This window comes from Dasypus novemcinctus, chromosome 12 (assembly GCF_030445035.2).
Source record: "Dasypus novemcinctus isolate mDasNov1 chromosome 12, mDasNov1.1.hap2, whole genome shotgun sequence".
Classification (NCBI taxonomy): Eukaryota; Metazoa; Chordata; class Mammalia; order Cingulata; family Dasypodidae; genus Dasypus; species Dasypus novemcinctus.
Window position 1 is genome coordinate 28,194,160 of NC_080684.1, and position 10,413 is coordinate 28,204,572.

Consider the following 10,413-nt stretch of genomic DNA (forward strand, 5'->3'; position numbering starts at 1 on the left):
ACCTCACCCTCTGAGAGCATTGGGGTAACTGCCTCACCTTATCCACTCTTTGGGTTAGAGTCTTAACCCTCCTAGTACAGTGAGGTGGGGGAACACCCTCCCTTGGCATACAGGCTCAATCCTCTCAGAGCAATGATTTGATCACCTGACTTTCTCTAACCTTTGGCATACAGGCTCAAACCTCTCAGGGCAATGAGGTGACCACCTGGTCTTCCCTAATCCATGGGGGATAGGTACAACTCTCTCAGACCTATGGGGTATTTGCCTTAACCACTCAAATCCTTGAAGAATGTGCTCCACCCTCTCTGAACCCTGGAACAACAAACCTCTCCCTGAATATCAGATGGGAACATCAATCCTCTTCACCTGCTGAAGTAAACTCATCCTCTCAGTACACATGGGTGGGTTCTTCTCTTGGCCCATGGTGATGTCTTAACTCCAGATCTCATCTTCCATGGTTTTCCTCTTGAAGTCATTTCCCCTTCAGTCTCTCCTTTCCATGTCCCTTTTATTCCATACTGATAGTAGTTTTGTTCCTATAGCTCTCTCAAAAAGTCTGTTGGTTTAGCATAAAGGAAGCAGGGGTCCAAGCTGTCAAACAGTAAGACTTTCCACAAGTCTTTCCAACGAAAGTGCATCTTGAATCCTGATTTACAAGTTCGAAGTTTAGTTAAGTCCTTCAATGGAGCCCTTTCATCTGGGTACTTGATTTCCAGAGGCTTGAACTTTCCAGAATGTTTATTTTACCTTTGTGCCTGACAGTTAGTCTTCAGCATATTTCCCAGCATTTTGCTATAAATTGCAAGCAGAAACCAGACTGCATTCTCCTGGTTTACTTTGGAAATTTCTTCAGTTAAATGCCCAGGATTACCATTTTCAAATTCTGCTTTCCATAAAACACCAGGAGATAATCTTGCTAAGTTTTCTGCAGCTTTAAAGAATGGATCATCTTTCCCCCAGTTTCCAATGATAGTTTCATCATGTACTTCTAAGGCATCATAAAAAGTCTCTTTGGCATTCATATTGTTATCAACAGTCTCTTTCAAAGTGATTCTGGCCTTTTCCATCAAGCATTTCCCAATTCCTCCAAAAAGTACCTCTTACCCATTTATAAAACCATTTCAGCATTTTGGTAATTGAAAAAGCACTTCCCCACTTCTTGGTACCAAATTCCATATTAGTCAGCCAAAGGAGTGCTGATGCAAAATACCAGAAGTCTGCTGGCTTTTATAATGGGTATTTATTTGGGGTAGGAGCTTACAGATACTAGGCCATAAAGCATAGGTTACTTCCTTCACCAAAGTCTATGTCCCCAAATTAGAGCAAGTTGGCTGTTGAAGCTTCCTGGGTTCCTCTCTTCCTGGGTCGTGCTTCTCTCCAGGCTCAGGATTCCTCTCTTCCCAGGGCTTGCTTATCTTTCCTTCTCTGTGCTTATTTCCTGGGTCTCCATCTTGAGACTTCAACATCAAAGCACCAAGATCAAAACTCGAACATCAAAAACCTCCAGCATCAAAAAACTCCAACTCTGTCCTTTGCAATGCTTTTTATCTGTGAGTCTCCACCCTCCAAGGGACAGGGTCTCAACACCCAACTGACATGATCCAATCAAAGCCCTAATCATAACTTAATCATGCCCAGGTAGTCAAGTTTACACACATAATCCAATATCTATTTTTGGAATTCATAATTATATCAACAGCTACAGGGTGATACATGGTAAAAAAAAAAAAAAGAGCAAAGATCCAATAAGCATTCTATGTGTGTGTATTTTGATTGTTTTTTAACAGGAGAAAACTATTTTTTATTATGGAAGGGTGGAGAATGGGATTTTTATTGTTAAAGAAAAAAGTCACTTGTATGATTTTTTAATAACTATGATTTTTTAAATAACTAGTTTGCAAACTTTAGATCTTAGGCCCGTTTTCACAGAAATATGGAAATGGTGTTAAACATTTCTCTTCCCTTTTGTTTAACATTAAGAGTCTCTCAATTTAATAATCTTTAAGGTAAACATATGGAATTAAGTCTTTTTTTGATAATATATTTTTATTTTTTAAAGATACTTAAATTACATAAATGTTACATAAAAATTATGGGGTATTCCCTTATGCCCCACTCCCTACCTCTCCCAGATTTTCCCACCTTAACAACATCATTCATTAGTGTGATGTATTTGTTACAGTTGATGAACATATTTTGAAGCAGTGCTACTAACCAAGGATTATAGTTTACATTGTAATTTAATTCTCTCCTGCACAATTTTGTAAAATATGACACGATAAGTAATGGCTTGTGTCTGTCATTGCAATATCATTCAGGACAATTCCTAAGTCCTGAAAATACCCCCATATTATGCCTATTTTTCCCTTCCCTCCTCCAGTTACCACTGTCTCCAATTAGTGATAACAGTTCTTCCATTGCTTGAATCAAATAAGTTTATAGTAGAATAACAGTAAGTCTACTCTAGTACATCATTCATTCCACAATCCTGAGGATTCTGGGATGGTGATGACCACTTTGCTTCTAACTGAGAAGGGCTTAGATCCCATGGGCAGATGGATGGAACTACATTGCTTGCAGTTGCAGACTCTCTCTGTTTCTTGGATTGGTTGTTGTCCATCTTCATATCCTTGTTAGTTGTCCTGGGTAAGTTCAATGAACAGAAGAATAGGTTTTGCATTGCTCTTGGGATTCAGTGCCTAACTGGCACATGGAATGCCCAAATTTTTAAGTCTCTTGGACATACACTTATCCACTCTAGTAATAATTATAGGTTCAGATAGAAGGGGAAGAAGAGCCATGTGTAGGGAAACCACAACTGAGTTCAACTCTGTTACACTGGGGAGCATAAATTTCAAAGTAGGGCCCACTGGCAGAGCACCAAAGTCCAGAAATGTCCAACCTTGCCTATAGTGACTGAATGTCTCCAGAGCTCACAAGACCCTGCTAGTTGAGACAACATTTCCTTTGGCAGTAAATGGGATCCTGATGACATATGCATAATGGTAAACTCTGGAGTGACCTGCTGACTCACTTTGAAATCTCTTAGCCATATAAACTCATTTGTTTTCACACTTTCCCCCTTTTGGTCAAGGTCTTTTAACAGTTGCATTGCTAGTTGGTATTTGGTATAATCCCTAGGTGCCAGGGAGGCTCATCCCCAGGAGTCATATCCCACATTGAGGGGAATGTCAATTATTTATATGTTGAGTTTCACTTAGAGAGAAGCCACTTTTGGACAACAAAGAGGCTTTCAGGAGGTAACTCTTAGACACCCTGTAATACTAGACTAAGTTTCAATTTCAAAAGTAAAGTTTCTTGAGTTCAGTCATCACTATTAAGAGCTCGTTAGTGATCCATTCTCCTTTCACTAGTCAATGCTGCAGTATTTGAAGGATTTTTGCTGTCCCATTAGAGAAGGTAGCAAAGCTTCCCAGGATAGAAATTTGATATTCATTTTGCTATTGTGTGGATCTCCACTCACTGTGGCAATGCCCCATGAGCACTTGAACATATTCAGATGCCTTGTAGGTATGGCACAGTTGAACCTCTTCCCAAGCATCTCCCATCTCTCATACCCCACATCAAAGATCATCCCCTGTCACAGTTCTAACCCCTCAGTGGTCCAAAATTTCTTCAAAACTGAAGCCAGCAAAGTAGCCAAACACAATAAGAAAGTGATATATTGATAGTTTTTAAAATAACAAATAAATACAAAAAATTTTTGAAAAATTTGAAATAATAAAAACTAATTGAATACCAAATGAAAAAAAAATGACGTTATGACTTTCATCACTGTAGGATCAGTTGTCTTGTATATACAGTAACATTTTCTTCTGTTTATTCCCTATGTACCTTATTTTTTTCATTTTGTCTTCAAAGAAGCTTTAGTTACAGAAAAGTCATGTACAGGATATAGATGATTCCCACATACTCAATATCCTCCCCCTTTTCCCTTTTCTTCTATTAATTTTACATGTGGATGGTACATTTGTTAGAATTGATGTACAGATATTGAAACATTGCTACTAGTCGTGTTCAATGATTTACATTATGATTTACATTTTAGACCCTATACTTTTATAGACTTTGATGAAATTTACCATGGTCTGTATCCATCATTCCAAGAACATGTAAAACAATTCCATTACCCCAAAAACGTCCTGTGTTCCATCTATTATATTCCTCCCTCCCTCTCCCCTTGGCACCCATAGTAACAGCAAGATTAACTCACTGAAGGTCAAGATTCAGTTACTTGCAACAACATTGAACGCTTGACATACAGGCCTGTCCTCCCCTATTAAGCACTACCTATGCTCTTGAGAGACACCACCCCTCTATTTGAGATTATAGTAGGACTCCCCATGATGAGAGTCCAACACCATCCTTCTCATTATGTGAGTCTCCACCCATTGTTACAACACACTATGACAAGGTGACCACTACACACTCCCTAGAAGTCTACCTCAGTATCCCCTTCACACATGCCCCCAGATCCAACACTTTAAACCAGTAACCCTCCCCTGCCATATTTGCCAAAAGAACATTCCCAATAATATACTTTCAACCACATACCTGCAAATCCCATAGCTCACCTGCTCTTTCCCCTAGTCCTTCTCCCCAGTTACATGGACAGCCCAACCCACCCTCTCCACCTTGCTTCCCTTACAGACCAGCCCTGCCCAACCCGATATCATCACTGCACCATGATTATGTCCATGCACTACATAATTACACCCTTCCTCTTTATCGTGGATATTGACCATATTGGCATTGACTCACAACCTTCTTCTCCTATACTGTCTCCTGTAAACCTATCTTCCAGACTCTATCACTGTGAGTCTGCTCACTGTGTTTAATTCATATCAGTGATGTCATATAAGATTTGTGCGTCAGTGCCTGGCTTACTTCACACAACATAAGGTCTTCAAAATTCATCCATGTTATCCCATATATTAATGCTGCATTCCTTCGTAAAGCTGAGTAATATTCCATTGTATGTATATACCACAATTTGTTTATCCATTCATCTGTTGATGGGCATTTGGTTTGTTTCCAACTTTTGACAAGAGAGAGTAATGGTGCTATGAACATTGGTTCGCATATTATCTGTTCAGATCCTTGTTTTTTTTTTCTTTTTTTCTATTTTTTAATTGATTTTGTAAAAATATTACATTAAAAAAAAAAAGAGGTCCCATTCAACCCCACCACCCCCACCCCACCACTCCCCTCCCCCCCAGCAACATTCACTCCCATCATCACGACACATCCATTGCATTTGGTAAGTACATCACTGGGCATCTCTGCACCTCATGGTCAATGGTCCACATCATGGCCCATACTTTCCCCCATTCCATCCAGTTGGCCCTGGGTGGATTTACAATGTCCGGTGATTGCCCCTGAAGCACTGTCCAGGGCAATTCCAAGTCCCAAAGGCACCTCCACATCTCATCTCTTCCTGCCATTCCCCATACCCATCAGCCACCATATCCACTTTTCCCACTCCAATGCCACCTTTTCTCTGTGGACCTTGAATTGGTTGTGTCCATTGCACCTCTATGTCAAGAGGAGGCTCAGATTCCACATGGATACTGGATGCAATCCTCCTGCTTTCAGTTGTAGGCTCTCTAGGCTCCATGGTGTGGTGGTTGTCCTTCTTCAACTCCATCTTAGCTGAGTGAGGTGAGTCCAATAAATCCGATTGTAGGAGCTGGAGTCTGTTGAGGCTCAGGGCCTGGCTATCATATTGTCAGTCCAGAGATTCAAATCCCCTAATTATATCTTAAACCCCAACACCAACTACAGTTCCAGTAAAGTAGCATGAAAGTCTTATGAAAAGAGATCCCATCTGAGTCCAGTTTCATCACACAGAAACACCAGCTCCAAAGAAGGGCCATCTGACATGGCAGTGAACCCCTTCTGCCATGACCATAGAACCCGTGGGTCTCTTTATCCCTCCAAGGAACCAACACCTGGGGATTGTATCTACTTTATCTTTCTCTTAGACTCTACTCAGTTGTGCATAAGGGCAATGCTTCTGACAGCCTCCAGACTCTTTTTTTAGAGACTCGTAGCCATATAAACTCATTTCTCCTTTCCTTTTCCCCCTTACATTAGGTCAAACAGCATTTTAAAGTCATGTTATTATATGTAGACAGGGATATTCTGCTGATTCGCATCGAGCCTTCAATTCAAGGTCATTTTCCAGTTGCATCATCAGTTGGTAGTTGATAGTGATCCCTCGGTGCCAGGGAGGCTCATCCCCGGGTGTCATGTCCCATGCTGGGGGGAAGGCAGTGCATTTACATGCTGAGTTTGGCCTTGAGACTGGCCACATTTGAATAACATGAAGGCTGTCAGGAGGAAATTCCCAGGCATGGTGCTGCTCTAGGACTTGTTCTTATTTCAGGCATATAGGCTCACAAGCATAGTCATTAGTATCAGGGGCTCACTGTTGGACCCTCATTCCTTCCCAGTCCTTGCCGCTGCACCTGGGGGACTGCCGCTGCTCCCCTAGGAACCACGACAGAGCACCCCCAGCCAGGAACCCAGTACCCTCCCAGCTGTAGTTTTTAATTGTTGCCACTATGAGTAAATCCAAACATTACCATGCACCCTGGACATATGCCCTGCATAGCTCCCTGTCAGCCATATATCTCCTGTCAATAGTATCCTATACCAGTATTCCTCTGCTGCCATTGTTGAACCACTCTGTGATCCAGAACTTCGAAAAATTGAAGCCCAATATAATGTTAGGGTCCCTTACTAGCAAAATGGCATATAGCGATGGGTTTAAAGGTTAGATATAGAATACGTGTTGACTTGGAAAAATTCTACATCTTATCTTTTTCTTTTTTTTTTCCCCCTAATTATTGAACTTCTCTTTTGAAGAGCCCTAGAGTACAGCAATTCATATATACAATATACAGCACTCCCACACATCCACCACAAAACCTTTTCCCTTCCACAGCGATACTCTTACAACCTATTCACATCATATTTACTTAAAGTGATGTACAGAGTCTGAGACAATAGCTTTCAAACAAGGTGACATCTGTGCTTACATTGTGGTGCATACTTTAGGATATACAGTTTTCTAAATTGTTAGTTAACCTATGTTTTACATTATGGTTTACATTATCAGTCTGTCGGATATAAAACATGTAATATTACACCATAAACATATAGGGGACGACAGACGACAGACAGATCCTTGTTTTCAATTCTTTTTGGTATATACTGAGCAGTGGGATTTCTGGATCATAAGACAGTTCTATAGTTTTCTTCTTGAAGAACTGCCAAACTGTCCTCCACATTGGCCGCACCATTCTACATTCCCACCATCAGTGTATAAGAGTTCCCATTCCTCCACTTCCTTTCCAACGCTTATAGTCTTTTGTCTTTTAATAGCCACCAGACTGATGGGTGCAAGATGTTATCTCATTGCAGGTTTGATTTGCATTTCCCTAATAGCTAGTGATGTTGGGCATCTTTCATGCGCTTTTTAGTCATTGGTATTTCTTCTTTGGAGAAGTCTCTATTTAAATCACACTCGTTTTAAAAATGGGTTGTTAGTATTTTTATTTTGAGGTGTAAGATTTCTTTATATTTGCTGGATATTAAACCCCTATCAGATATATGGCTACCAAAGATTTTCTACCCTTAAGTAGTTTGCCTTTCCACTTTCTTGACAAATACCTTTGAAGTGCAAAAGATTTTTAATTTTGAGGAGGTCCCATTTATTTATTTTTTTCTTTTGTTGCTCATCCTTCGGGTGTAAAGTTCATGAAACCATTTCCTAATACAAGATCCTGTAGATGCTTCCTTACATTATCTTCTAAGATCTTTATGTTCTTGGCTTTTATACTTTGATCTTTGATCCATCTTGAGATAATATTTGTATAATGTGTGGGATGGTGTTCCTCTATTATTTTTTTGGATATGGATATCAAGTTTTCCAAGCACCATTTGTTGAAGGGGTCATTCTCTCCCAGTTCAGAGGGCTCAGTGGCCTTGTCTAATACAGTTGACTGTATATGTGGGGATCTATATCAGAACTCTTTATTCAGTTCCATTAGTCAGTGTGTCTATCCTTGTGCCAATATCAAGCAATTTTGACCACTGTAGCTTTGTAGTATGTTTTAAAGTCAGGCAGTGTGATTCCCCCAGTTTCATTTTTCTTTTTCAATATGTCTTTGGCAATGGAATCAAGTCTTAAATAAGATACAATTATTTGATACAGAATAACCTGCTGTCTGACTCCACCATTTCACCTGCCAATCCATAAAGATAAAATAAATCTAAATCATTATTTATAGCACTTAGATTATAAAGGAAATAATGCAAAAGTGGAGAAATTGAGTATTTCTTAAATAAAAATATTTGCCAGTTTTTCTAAAAATATAATCACCACCCAAAATCAGAAATGTTGTAACTTTAAATTTTACAATGTGGAGGTATTAGTCAGTGTTCTCTAGGGAAACAGAACCAATAAGAGATATCTGTAGATACTATGCAATTTTATCAGAGTCTCTCATATGACCGTGGGGATGCACAAGTCCAGGTTCACCAAGCAGGTTGCAACCAGGGGCTCCAATGAAAGTCCAGTGAAGGTTCTTTATTTTTTTAACTTTTAAAAAATTAAAGTTAATAGCTCACAAGAAATGTTACATTCAAAAAATAGTAAGAGGTTCCCATATAACCCACTCACCACCCCACCACATCTTTGTAAATTGTATTTTTTTGAAATATATACATCACAAAAAAATTACATTAAAAATATAAGATGTTCCCATATACCCCCCACCCCACTCCTCCTACACCAACAACCCCCCTCATCACTGCGGCACATTCATTGCACTTGGTGAACACATTTTGGTGCACTGCTGCACTACACAGATAATAGTTTACCCTGTAGTTTGCACTCTCCCCCAGTACATTCAGTGGGTTATGGCAGGATATATGAGCTCTAGCATCTGACCCTGCAATATCATTAAGGACAACTCAAAATCCCAAAAATGCCTGCCACATCACATCTCTCCTACCCTCTTCCTGCCCTCAGTAACTATTGTGGCCACTTTCTCACCTCAATGCTAAAATTTCTTCTATTACTACTCACAATAGGTTTATAGTAGAATATCAGTAAGTCCACTCTAGTCCATATTTTATTCCTCCATTCTGTGGACCCTGGGATGGTGATGTCCCCTCCACCTCTAGGTCAAGAGGGGGCTTAGATTCCACATGGATGAAAGATGCAATTCCTCTGCTTACAGTTGTAGGCACTCTTGATTCCCTGGTGCAATGGTTTACCATATTCACTTCCCTGTTAGCTGAACCAGAGAGTAAGAGTCGCCACTCTTCTGAGGCTCAGGGCCCAGCTGGCACATGGGCAGTCTAGAGATTCAAGTTTCCTGAGTGTGGACCATCCCTAGCACCAACCACAGTTCAGTAAAAGTGACAGAAGAGGCATGTGTAGAAAAGTCACATCTGAGTCCAGCTCTGTCACACTCAGGATCACAAATTCCAAAGTAGGGCCCTCTGACATGGCACAGAGCTCCAAATCCATCTGCCATGACTATATACTCTGTGGATCTCCATAGCCTTCAGGAGAACCAGTACCTAGGATTGTATCTACTTTGGCTTTTTCTGGGGTCCTGCTGAGGTGTGTGTAAGTGTGACCCCTCTGATGACCTCCTGATCAATGAAGGTTCTTGATTAGTTCTGGGAGACATTAGCTGTCCAAGGATGAGCTGGGAAATTCTCACTCAATGTTGGAATCACTTCCCCTTTTAAGGCATTCACCTGAATGGATAAAGTGTCACTCATTAAGGATGGCAATCTCCCTGATGGATGTAACTGTAATCAGCTATCTATGATTTACTGCATTAAAGTCAATGGTGATTAAAGTGCATAAATGTCCTTATATTACAGTTAGTCCCAGTGCTTGCTTGACCAAACAACTGGGCACAATTACCTGGCTGAGTAGGCATAATAACCTAACCATCACAATAGATTTCTTCAATGTAAGCATTTCTTTCTCAATTTTGTGTGTAGCTTTGGCCTCAAGGAGACCTTTATGTAACACCAAATTTCCCCCACCAAGCTCCTGTGAAAAGCTAAGATTACAAAGCAGGGTTTCTTAACCAGGGTTCCACAGACTCCCAAGGTGTGTATGGATTTCAGAGGGTCTGTCAGCTTGAATTACATTTGAATACTCCTAAAATTTTATTTAAGTACATGCTGGTGATTAAATTTGAATACTCCTAAAATTTTATTTAAGTACATGCTGGTGATTAAATTTGAATACTCCTAAAATTTTATTTAAGTACATGCTGGTGATTAAATGTGAATACTCCTAAAATTTTATTTAAGTACATACCAATGTCAAGTATCATAAAACTATCTACTACTGCC